Source organism: Carcharodon carcharias, chromosome 4 (assembly GCF_017639515.1).
Source record: "Carcharodon carcharias isolate sCarCar2 chromosome 4, sCarCar2.pri, whole genome shotgun sequence".
In the NCBI taxonomy this organism is placed as follows: Eukaryota; Metazoa; Chordata; class Chondrichthyes; order Lamniformes; family Lamnidae; genus Carcharodon; species Carcharodon carcharias.
Window position 1 is genome coordinate 165,886,390 of NC_054470.1, and position 13,018 is coordinate 165,899,407.

The window sequence follows — 13,018 nt, forward strand, 5'->3', positions numbered from 1 at the left end:
CAGGGTAACCTCAGCTGGGATCATAACATCTTGCTGTGTGTGGGCCCCTGGTGGATCATGGAATTAGCTCCTAAATTGCAAACACTGTAACTCCTGCCATTGCCAAAACAGAGAATGGAATCGGAGGTCAGTTTTCACGCTGGCTGCCTGTACAGGCGTGGTTTGTCTATCCATTTATGTCATTATTGTGCATCCCAATGTCTCAGCTGCAGTCCACTAACCCTCCCTCCTGCCCATTGCCCACTCCCTCCTGCCCACTGCCCGCTCCCTCCTACCTGCAGCCTGCTCCCTCGCACCCACTGGCCACTCCTTTCAGCACTTACCCCTCTGCAGAAATACACCTATCATTTTGGTCAGGGGAACACAGTATAAGGAAATCACAGGCAGGATGAAAGGAAAAAATACATCTCATCCTAAAGAGGAAAAACAGATCCCAGTGCCAACTGCACCAAATAAAACTTGTATTTTTCAGATTATCCATTTTACTAAGAGGTTCCAAATCTTGCAATATCCCCTATGTGCTGAAAGGCCTCCTTCTGCACCTAACAATTCTGTGATTTTTGTTAATCAGTTGGGTGTAACTTGCTAGCAAGATTTCACAGAATCATAACATTACAGAATTATTACAACACAGAAACAGAATATTTGGCCTATTGGTCTCTTAAGCCTAAAAGCGATCAAGAGTGGGAAGTCCACAATGGCCTGATCATGTGGTGGGATTAGTTTTGTGACCTATGTTTAATTCATATCACATCCACACAAATATCATTTCTGTCGCATGACCTGTTCTCATAATCGCGGCTGTTGCCTACCCAGTGTACTTATGGCAAGTGTAAGCAATGCTATTGTGTAAAGATAAACTTGTCTACCCACATACAAATATAACAGCATGAGAGCAAACAAACCAACTATTCATAAACCAAGGATTTTTCTAGTGCTACTGCCAATATTAGGCAGCCCATATTCAGATGTAGGAAGACATGCAAACAGTGATCATATCAACTTTCTTCACAGATCTCACAGAAAAAGAAAAATATCTGTAAATTTTGCTTATCTTAAATCCACAGGAAGCTTTCTACTTCTAGCTAGTGAAAAGTTCTGTGCTTGGCATCTTCCTGTAGAAAGACCGTGATTTCGGCAAAGTGTGGTTATTGGAGTGCAGTGCTTTCCGCACTGGTAATTCCTGTACTTAAAACAGGCAGCTAATTGTATTGGCCAAAAAACAATATCCGTTATCCGTTTGCATTAATGTTCATTTCTGGTTTTCTGGTTAGAACATCTTAAGTACTCCATTTATTTAAGGCAGTATCAGTTGCGTTAACTTTTGTTTGCTTTAAAAGAGTCTTGTTGAGACAGGCTTCACTTCTGAGCTTCATCATTTTGTGACATGCTCATCTTTATATACTGAGGCAGGTAATATGCAGAATTGGTTCAGATGCTATAACTTTTCTTAAAGCATGAAATACTATGATATGCAGCCTTCACTGTTGATTGATAAAGTTGTGGTTCGGTACATTTGCTATTTCCTATTTTGTTAAAGGTTTCTTCTAAAAGTTGATTACTCTATTTCACTTTTGTAAATTATCTTAACTCAAAGGGAATGTTAACCTGCTTACGACCTATTTGTTTGCAGATAGTTTTAAAGAGAAATCCACACTGAAACGTTAGAAGCATTTTTACACTGATCATCAGCTGCTGGTTCATGTCACACAAGCCTTTCACAGCCAATGGCCACATCAAGATTTTTTTAGACCAATGGCACGGAGAGAGTTGTCTTTCATGGAAGAGCTGTTACCTTTGTAGACTAGCGACAGATTAAAAAGTACAATGGGAGAATGTTGTTCTTAGTTTTCCCCAAGTCTATAGCATAAAAGTTCCTTAAATTGAACAGAACATTTAGTAAAGTTCAAAGTTCTGGCATTGCTCTGACAATCCTTTCCTTTGTTTTGGCCTATGGATTGGACCAGCAGTATTTTGAATAATTGATTTTTAATGTTATTCATGCTGCAGTGTTTTATTTTATTCTTTCATGGGATTTGAGCATTGCTGGCAATGCCCGCACTTATTTCTAGTTGCCTTTGAGAAGGTGGTGCTGAGTTGCCTTCTTGAACTACTGCAGTCCGTGTGGTGCAGGTATGTCCACAGTGCTATTAGGGAGGAAATTCCAGGATTTTGACCCAGTGATAGTGAAGAAATAGTTCCAAGTCAGGATAATATGTGACTTGGAGGGGAACTCGAAGGTAATAGTGTTTCCATAAATTTGCTGCCCTTGTCCTGCTAAGTGTAGAGGTCTTAGGCTGAGAAGGTGCTGCCAAAGGGATTTAGTTATATCTTTGCTCTTTTCAGGATATTGATGTGCTCAAATTGGTGGTCTCAATTTCCTACATTATAACTGTGACTACACTTCAGAAGAACTTTGTAGCTGTGAAATGCTTTCTGACATCCTGAGGTTGTGAAAGGCACTATATGGATTCTTTCTTTCTTTCTCCTGCCATAACATTGGCAGCAGATTGGCAAAAGCCCTGAGAAATGATGGAAACAGATTCTTTCAATCTCCCACTAATATCAAGGCAGATATTGGAGAGAACTTCTAAAAAATTTTTACCTGTATTATATTTTACCAGAATTTCATGTTGGGCAGGTTCCCTCCCTCGATATATCCGTAGTACGTCCAATTCTTATGATAAGTGCATTAAAATTATTATATGATCATACGAATTAGGAGCAGGACAAGGCCACTCGGCCCCTCAAGCCTGCTCCGCCATTCAATAAGATCATAACTGATCTGAATGTAACCTCAACGCCACATTCTTGCCTACCCTGATAACCTTTCGCCCCCTTGTTAATCAAGAATCTGTCTAGATCTGCCTTAAAAATATTCAGACTCTACTTCCATTGCCTTGAGGAAAAGAGTTCCAAAGACTCCCAACACTTGGAGAGAAAAAAGTTCCTCCTCATTCCTGTCTTACTTTCCCCCCTAGCTTTGTGTCATCAACAAACTTAGCAACCATTCCTTCAGTCTCTTCATCCAAGTCATTTATATAAATTGTAGGAAGTTGAGGCCCCAACGCTGATCCCTGTGGCACTCCACTTGTCACATTCTGCCAACCAGAAAAAGAGCCATTTATGGCTAATCTCTGTTTCCTGTTAGCTTGCCAATCTTCTATCCATGCCAATATGTTAACCCCTACACCATTAGCTTTTATTTTCTGCAATAATCTTTGATATGGCACTTTATAATCAGCGAATAAAACTGTTAAAATATCAATTAATCATTTCTCCATAAACTTTGCTGAGGAGAAATCGATTCACCTTTATTTTGATGAAGGAGTCTCTAAAGGAAGTACATCTGGCACTCCACACTGTCTAAATGAAACAAGAGAGAGCGACTTAAAAAAAAAGATTTCTGTTTCCATGGAAATGTTAAAAAATAATTTTTGGCATTAGAAATTAATAACTAATGCCAAAAATTTATATTCTAAGGTTTCTGCCTGTAATCTCTGAAGATTTAAGAAGCTGCATGAGAGGTTAACGCTTGTACAATTCCTCCTTTTACAATTGTATTAAGGCTTTAACTAGCCAGCTCCATATGTTTCACATTCACCATCTGTTATTACCATTTACACCAGGTTTTACTATCATAGGCACCAATTCAGATGGAACATTAGCAACTGATCCTTTCTGAAAGTATTCCCTGAAAAACTATGCTGCATATATTTCATTCTGAAAATATGTATGTAGTAGTTTTGCAAACGATGCGAAAGAAATGTTAATCTGGCCAGAAGCCAGTGTGAATGGAAGGCAATTGGAGTCAGAGACTTGACAGATTAAAGCCGAACTGGACTCAAAACTGCGTTTAATTGGGGTCAAAGGGAAAATTCGCCAGTTGCTGAAGTCATATTTGATGCAAAGGAAGGTGGTTATTCTTGCTGGAAGCCAAGAATCAAAGACCCATCACTCCGAGGATTTCTCAAGAAAACATCCTCAGCCCGATCATCTTCAGCTGCTTTATCATTGACCTCCCTTCCCTCCATCAAAAGGTCAGGAAGAGGATGTTTCCATAAACATTCAGCCTCACTGACTGTTCTTTCAATAATGATGCAGCTCACACCACCTTACAGTGGGACTTTGATAACATCAAGACTTGGCTTGATGAGTGCGAAGCAACATTTGCATTGTGTAAGTGCCAAGTAATAACCATTTTGGACAAAAAAAATAAAGCCCAAGATATCTCCTTTTGTCCTTCAAAAGCATTAAGTCCCCTACCATCGAATTCTTGGATTCACCAATGATCTGATGCTAAAATGGACCAGCCATACCAACACTGGCTACAAGTACAAGGTAGAATCTGGGTAGTTTGCTTTGAGTTCTTTGCTTCCTAATCTCTCAAAGCATCTCCATCACCTACAGAGCTTAAGTTAGGAACATCCTGGAATACTCTCAGTTTGCAACACCACACAAGAAGATTGATGCAATACTGGTAGGACATCATCAGCAGAAAAGGACAACTCTTTATCTGTATTGCTGTCAGAATAGCTGGGAAGCTGAGTGTAGGTTTCAGAATGACTGAACTGCAAGGACAGCAAAAGGCTGATTCAAAGAGAGGACTGAAGAGAATTGAACATTGGACCCTCTGGGACTAGGAGAGAAGAACTCAAGACACTCTGAGGAACTTGTTGCTCCCTCAAAGGACTCTGGGAAGAGGTTTCAGAAGAAGAATTATCTTGGAAGGACTATCGCAGCTGTGTTATCAGCTGCTGCATCTCAGACTGAAAAGGCATTGAAGATCTGAGAGTTCAATGGGCTTAGAATTCAAAGGAAAAAATGACAATCCTTTCAGGAAAAGAAGAGTAGATGATTTCCCATGACATTTTGGAGGCACCATCTGCTTCCTGTTGGCAGTGACAAGAAAGCCACACTTTTCTCTGTGTCAAGCTGCTCCACTCCGGGCAATGGGAAGAATTGTTGTGGATATGGAAACAAGGCAGCACCATCTTCTCCATTGGGATGAATTTCAACAACAAAATGAAGACAAATTTCCTGTAGACGAATAACTTGGAGACAAGTTTGCTGTACAGAATTGTATAGCTTAAGTAGTACAAAAGATTATGCCATGATTTCTTTGCTGACCTCCAGCTCTGAAAGGAAGAAGATTTGCCGCTGGAACTGAAGAATGGGTGCCAATTGACTTTTACCCTGGGAAGGTAGCAGCTCACTAGGTATGGTCATTGTTACCTCCCTCCAATATGCCCCCTCCTGCCATAGAAATATCTCAAGATGCTTTCAAATGTTTCTTCACTCACTGGTTCCTTCGAAAACACCAATGTCTCTTTTTACATTGATGTCTCCACTACTGAGGCTGTGTTTTCTGAGCTGGCACCATGTTCTGTGATTGGGTCTGTCTATCTTGGACTCTTGGCGTGGGACTTAGTTCTTAAACAGACCATAAACATACTCAGTAGTATTACTTCTAAACAGGTTACATAGTAGGCATGTAGCTCTTATGTTCGATTCCAACCTCTCTCTTTAGAGTCTTAGCATATGACTGAATAGTGTCAGTGGTACATCATTGTCTACACTGTACATTAGCATAGCCCATCTGTTAACCCATATGTCACTATTACTTCAAAGTCACAGGGTCAGTCTCCTAGAATTTCCTGCTTTATACAATTGCACCATCACTACAAGGATGCAATGGCTCAAGGAGGAGGCCCGCCAATACTTTCTTTGAGCAATGAGAGAAGGACAATAACGGAGTCCTTTCCAGCATTGTCCACAACCTGAGAACAAATTAGGAAAAATCCCAGGGATTTTTCTTTTGCTTGTATACATGCCCAGCCAGTTGTGAGTCACAAAATATAATTCTTGGGCCACCTGCAGGTGGGTGCCGATCATCTTCCTGTTGTTATCTCTTTCCTCTTCCTTCTCCAAATCCAGAACAGCCAATGGCTTACTCAGTGGAACCTTGATGGTCAGCACTGCCTGCAGTTCAAGGGCAAATTGGTGGCAATAGGAATGCTGCTTTGGGAGGCGTGCATCAAAAGAATGCTAACTTGAAAGAGAGCAGCAGCAAGAAGTCGGAAAAAATACATAAAGAATAATGCATGGTGTTCAAAAATTTGAGAAAGTTAATTTTGGTCACAAACAGCAGTCAGAATCCATGGGTGGAATTGTCCCTGCTCACTGACATCTGGTGTGTTGGGTGGCATGAGTGGACAATATGGGGAGAAGGCCAAAAATCAGTTTCATGACATCGTGAAACCAGCTTGTGATTGTTTGCTCAGCCCATTGATGGCAGGCCACCTTTCACATCATTGGACATCGGGAATCTCATTGTAATATATCAGCATAACAGTATAAGGCTAGCCCACTGTTCTCATCACCTCATCCCCCGCCCCTGCTGGATCGCCCACCCACATTGGCGTGATTGCATGCCGACGTATTTCACAAGAGCATATAAAAGGCATGCACTTGGCGGGCTGCACTTTGAGGGGAACTCGGAAGTGAACGTACAGTAACATTGCGGCGCACTCGCAAGGACTTCAAGGCTGAGGCGCATTGCGGAGGAGCAAAGGCTGCCATGTGGTTGAGGTGACTTTTGGAGAGGGTGCAAAGGCTGCCCTGTGGTTGAAGGTAGCGCAGAAGCATGTGTGGGATGGTTGGGCGGTTGTGGATGAGGTGAGTCGCCACACATTAGGGACCCCTTGTATAAAGTGACCATTCCTCTGCAGCTGAGACAGTTCAGGCGCAGTCGCATTGATATGATTGGAGTTGGGCCTCTAGCTTATCTGCCCACTCAAGCAACGAAGAGACATGCAAGTGCCACCAAGTACTCCAGAGCTTTTCACCCCTCGGGCACAGGCTGCAAACTAATGAGCATTTTAACGGACTGCAGAACAATTGGACGACTGGGCACATTATACAATCAACTTGCTAAAGCTGGCCATGGACCAGTTACTGGCAGAAGCACCCCTTGCAATGTCAGCATCCCGGTTTGGACCAGTCTCCCTCATGGTTCAAGCTAACAGTGCAGATTTGCGGTGCGGATTAGGAGAATGCCTGTGCCTGAGCTGAGAGCACAGCATGCAGTCCAATGGGCAAAGCTGCCAATCGGTCGGGTGGTGCGGGGCGAAGGTGAGTGGGGTTTTGGGCCACCATGCAGCACATTAATCCCTGGCCATCTAAGTGGTGGTCAGTACTCTCTGGGATGTGTTAAGGGGCCTTTAGGCTTAACCAAGAGAGGTTCTTAGTACACCCATGCTAACCCACGTGTCTCTCTTTCTCATCCTGCAGGAGGAGTACATCAGGATCATGGAGCCTGGTGACCTATCTGAATGCCTCATGGATTACTGAGAGCAAAGACGATGGAGAAGTGAGTGATGAAGGTGCCTGACTGAGCAGAGGGAGGAGCAGCACCTTCTGGAAGAAGAGGCGGCTGGGGCTCCTGCACACACTGCTGAAGAACCACAGTGAGCCGTCGCTGGTCAGCGCCTAGCGACACCCAGGGTCTATAGACACCGCTTTTCGTGTCTGTAGATGACCAAGAACCACTGTCACCGAAGACTGCACATGTTTAAGGAGCTGGTCAATCACATCGGCCACCTGCTGCAGGATTTGGCACCATGAGTACATGGAGGGTATCCGCTGCCAGTGACCTTGAAAGTGACAATGGTGCTCAATTTCTACACCAGTGGCTCCTTTCAGGGCTCCACAGGTGACCTTTGTGGGACATCACAAGCCTCCACCCACAAATGTATCCATGAGGTCATGGATACTATCTTTGCGAGGGCACACAACTTTGTGCATTTCACCTGGGACCAGTTCACCTGGGACCAGGACAACCTGGATGCAAGAGCAACTGGATTTGCCCAGATCTCAGATTTCCCACAGGTGGAGGGTGCCATCAACTGCACTCACATGGCGTTCAGATCTTTGTCGCAACACACGGTCAACGATGTCAATTGCAAGGGATTTCATCGCTGAACGTGCAGCTGGTGTGCAACGAGCACAAGTGCATCCCACAGGTCTGCACACGTTTCCAGGGAGTGTCCATGACTTATATATTCGCAGTCAAACACAGATCCCTGACATCTTCAAGGGTCCACAGAGGCTGCAGGGTTGGCTCCTTGGGGACAAGGGTTACCTGTAGAGGATGTGGCTGATGACACCCGTGCAGCGGCCTCAGACTGCAGCAGAGTGGAGGTATAACGAGGCTCCTCTGCAGCTTGTCACTTGGTGGAGCAGACCATCGGGATGCTGAAAGTGAGGTTCCGGTGCCTAGACCGGTCTGGAAGAGCCCTGAAATATAGTCCGCAGAGGGTGTCATGCATCATCGTCACCTGCTGCTCCCTTTACAACCTGGCGCTGCACTGGGGAGAGGAGCTGGCTGAGGAGGAAATGGAGGAGCTGGAGGTCTCCTCCGATGAGGAGGATGTCGACAGTGGTGAGGGAGAAGAGTTCCTCAAATGTGACAATGATGACAATGAGGCCCTCACACAGGCCAGACAAGGCAGGCCCTCATAGGACACACACAGGAGGCCCTCATAGCTGCTAAATTTGGGCAGGATGATGACGACATGCAGTGAGGATTCACCATAAGATCCTTACATTGCATCTATGAATGTTTGACTCCAGTCTGGCTAATGGGGTGGAGAGAGAGAGGCATCACTAATGTGTCCACAGGGAGTGTGAGGCCGGATCATCACTTCGGTCTGAAGGCTGCACAAAGCACAGGGAAGAGGCCTGGACTGAGACACCTGCTTTCATCTTGTGCAGAAAGGATTCATATCTGAGTGGCACGAAGACTGTTTATCATAACATGGAGCCATAGGCAGGGAGACATTGTTGGGAGTTTACTGACAATAGTGAACATTATGTACAAGTGATTAACACCAGTGTCCAGATTGTGCTTGATGCTGGTTGTGGCTGTTCCTGCTGCTGCTCCTATTGTTGTGTTGCAGCCTTCCCTCAAGCCTTCTTCCACCCTCTGTGTTACCGGGGACCTGGAGCCTGCAGGACCTGTGGTCTAAGGCCTGGAGAAGAGGAAGAGGGAGACGGGAGAGAGAGAGAGAGAGACAGACAGACAGAGAGTGAGAGAGACAGAGACAGAGAGTGAGAGAGACAGAGACAGAGACAGAGAATGAGAGAGACAGAGACAGAGACAGGGAGACCAAGAGAGAGAGAGAGAGAAAGGGAGAGAGAGAGAGAGAAAGGGAGAGAGAGAGAGGCAGAGGCAGAGGGAGATGACAGAGAGAGAGATACAGACAGACAGAGACAGAGTGAGAGAGAGAGAGACAGAGACAGATACAGAGTGAGAGAGACAGAGACAGAGACAGAGTGAGAGAGACAGAGACAGAGAAAGGGACAGAGAGAGGCAGAGGCAGAAGCAGAGGGAGAGGTGGATGTTTGGACTTTTGTTCGGTGGGAGCTGAAGGCAGCTGTGTGATTTGCAGGAGGAGGAGCGAAGACGCTGCAGAAACTTGGGACTGAAGGGGTTTAAGATCTTGCCACCTCCACCCGCCAACACACTCCCACCCCCCCGCCCCTGCCGCCCGCCCCCCCCACCGCCCTCCTCGCTCTGACCACGTCAGAGTCTAGTTATTTGGTGCTGCCAGGTGAAGAGGGACAGGGCTGACTCCTGTGTGCCAGGCAGTATCGGCTGCCTGGTGAAGACATCGCTCTCCCCCTACAGGAAGAGCATCGAGGTCCCCATCCAAACTCCACTCTACCGAGTGACTCCCGCCTACCCTTTATCATCTCCCTCCTGTGACTCCCTGTTCTTTATCCCTCTCCCTTCTCTCCTCTCTGTTTCTGTCATCCCAGAGGGAGAGGGTTACACCATCCTTACCCCCTCTCCCCGGGGTGGTTTATTGTTGAATATAGAGCTCGGGTTGGGTGTGGCTCAGCCCCAATGGCTGCAACAGGGTCACCTATACCGGGCCTTTCTGGGTGACCATGGACACGGTCCTGTCACCAGTGGCGGGGCCCCCTAAGAAAACCTACGGGTGCAGCTGCCTTTGCGGGCCCCTCTGCTCCTGCAGCCCTGTCACCCTTCTGTCTCCTCACCAAGGCCCTGGGGGTGAAGAGCTACACCCGCCCCAAAATGGCAATCGAGGCCTGTGTTAAAGCAATGGCTGGGGTTGTCGGTCCCTTGGCTATTGTCCCGACCTCGAAAATGTACGGCAAAGCAGTAATTTTCTTCAGGGCTAAGCGGGCGGTGCACGTGGCCCTAGAAAAGGGGCTCACTGTAGGCGGGACCTTTCTGGCCACGGACCCCTTGGAGGCCAACACCCAGAGGATCATCATTTCCAATGACCCGCCCTTTGTCCCCAGCGATCTCCTCCTCCCCCACCTCCATCGACTGGGGGAAGGTCAGGTCAGGGGTTGCACCGATCCCGCTCAGCTCAACGATGTGGCCCTCCGGCACATGTACTCCTTCTGGCTCCAGGTTGTCATCCGCCTGGCCTGGAAGGAATGCGTGGAGGGGGGCTGTAATGTGGAATATGAGGGGGCTGACTACAGAGTCTCCTGGACGGCGTGCGGTGCCATGCCTATAAGTGGGGCATGTCCGTAAAAACAGTCCCGCCTCCAAGGCCACCAGCATCATCCAGGTAGCCGTGCCTGGCACCGTCTCTCTTCCCCTCCGCCACCGCTCCATCTGCTTCCCCGCAAGCAGAGGTGCCGCCGGCAGCCACTGCCATCTCCGCTATCAGCGAGGTGAGGGGAGAGACCCCGCGCCATTAGAAGGCGTGGAGAAAGACCTGGAACCTGGAGACGGCCCCCTGGACCCTCCAAACCCACCCTGATCCCGTGACTCCTGAAAACACTGGTTCGGGGGGTAAAAACATCACCCAACCCTGGCAATGTGTCCGCGCGTGCTCCGGAGCCCATGGGCACCTCAGCGCAATGTGCTGGGCCTGACATCGTCCCCGCGTGGGTTCCGGGGTCCGGCGGCGGTGGGGTGCGCGACCCCAGGCTGGTGGCCCTATTAAAGAGGGTGGACCCCAATCCCCAGAGGGTGGAGTGTCGGAGGGGCTGGCTCAGGCGGTGAAGGGCCTCATAGATGGAGGTCTGCCCAGCCCCCAGCCTACCCGGAAGAGATGCCCCCACCCCCCCACCCCCGTGGGGGAGGACCTCACGACTCGCGAGGTCGGATGTGTCCCCTCCCTCAATGAAAAGATGGTGGCGTCTCCGCTCTGTAAGTCCTCGCTCTGCCCTCTGGGGGGGGGGGGAGCCCGTTCCCTTGCTGCAATCCCCTGAGCAGAGCCCCTCAGGGGTCGGTGAGGGTATCGCCTTTCCAATAGTGCCCCACCCCGCCCCGCCTTGTCCTCCTGAAGTGCCATCTGGGTGGGGAGCGGGGACCTGAGCCTCCGCCGCCCTCTGACCCCAGTCCTCAAGAGGAGACCAGAGAGGAACCCTCTGTCCTTGATCCTGGGGGTGGGATCAGGGTGGAGGTGGAGCCAACTGGCAGCTCCGAACCAGCCCCCGTACTCAAAGCGAGGAAGGGTTGGAAGCTGGAGGCGATGACCTGGAGGAGGATGGGGTTAAGGTGGTGAGCAGCGGGGATGACTTAGAGTAATTGTCGGGTGAGTTGGTGGATCCCCTGGTGCCCCTCACCACTTCTCTCCTCATCTCTTGAGGGGAGCTCCAGGATTTGAGTGAGTAATCACAGTCGCCGAGACAGGGTCCAGTCGGCCCTGGACCAGTGGCATTCTTTTCCTTTTGTGTTCTGGTCTGCCCGCAAAGCCCTCAAGGCCCCTGGGCTAGACTGGAACGCTAAGGGGAGGATCCACACGTTTCTCGCTGGGCTCCTGAAGGAGACGACAGATTAAAATAGCCCTCTCCTTGCGCTTTGCATAGTAGCGCATACTTCTGTCAATGAAGACTGCAACAGCCAGCCTCAACGGCAGTAGGGATGCAAAGCGCAGGCTCCAGAACTTCCCAGTCCTCAGGGACGTGAAGTATGCGTTGCTCTTCCTGCAGGAAACCCGTATCGTTCCGGGAGACAAAGCTATGTGGCTCCTGGAGTGGCAAGATCGGGTTGTGGGGGGGGCGGGGGGGAGGTGGTGTTGGGGCTCTACATGAGTCACCCAGCCTCCAATTCTGGCGGGGTGGTTATCTTGTTGGCCCCACATTTTCAGCCGGCGATCTTGGGGGTCAAGGAGCCGGTGCCAGGCCGGTTGCTGCACCTTACTATGCCCCTAGGGGGCGCGGTGCTTCACTTTGTGAATGTGTACATTCCCCTGGGTGCAAAGCAGCACATGGGCTTCTTTGAAGAAGTGTCCACTCGTCTGGGCTCCATCGACGCGGGCGAGTGCATTGTCCTCGGGGGGGGGGGGGGGGTGGGATTTCAACTGTACCCGAGGCCCGGGACCGTCACGGTGCCCAGCACCGCACGCTAGGTGTGAGTAAGTTGAAAGACCTGGCAGGGCCTGGCTACATCTTCATCCTGACTCCTGCGGTTTCACTTTTGTGTCACCTGGAGTCGGAGCATCAACCACCTTTACGTCTCCAAGGCATTCGTGTCCTGCTTCCCTGTCTGGACCACGGTCTGGTGTGCGTGGAGTTCGCTCCGTTCTGCGCTCGGACGGTGTCCATGTACTGGCACTTTAACAAGCTGCTGCTGGAAGACGAGTGGTTCCTGGACTCATTTCATCGTTTCTGGGCCGGCTGGAGAAGGAAGCGGGGAGGCTTCCCCTCCTTGAGGCTATGGTGGGATGTGGACAAGACCCACATTCGCATCTTCTGTCAGGAGTATGCGAGGGGGTCGACAAAGAGGCGGAAATCTAGGATCGGGGAGCTGGAGAAGGTGGTGCTCGACCTGGAGGCAGGTCTCCGTCAGCCCGGCGCGGACCTGGCCCTGCGGCTGGTGTACGATGAGAGGAAGGGCGCGCTGCGGGACCTGCAACTCGTCGGGTCCCGGGGCGGGTTTGTGAGGTCGCGGATCTGGTTCCTCAAGGAGCTGGACTGTGGCTCCCCCTTCTTCTACTCGCTGGAAAAAAGGCACGGGGTCCGTCAG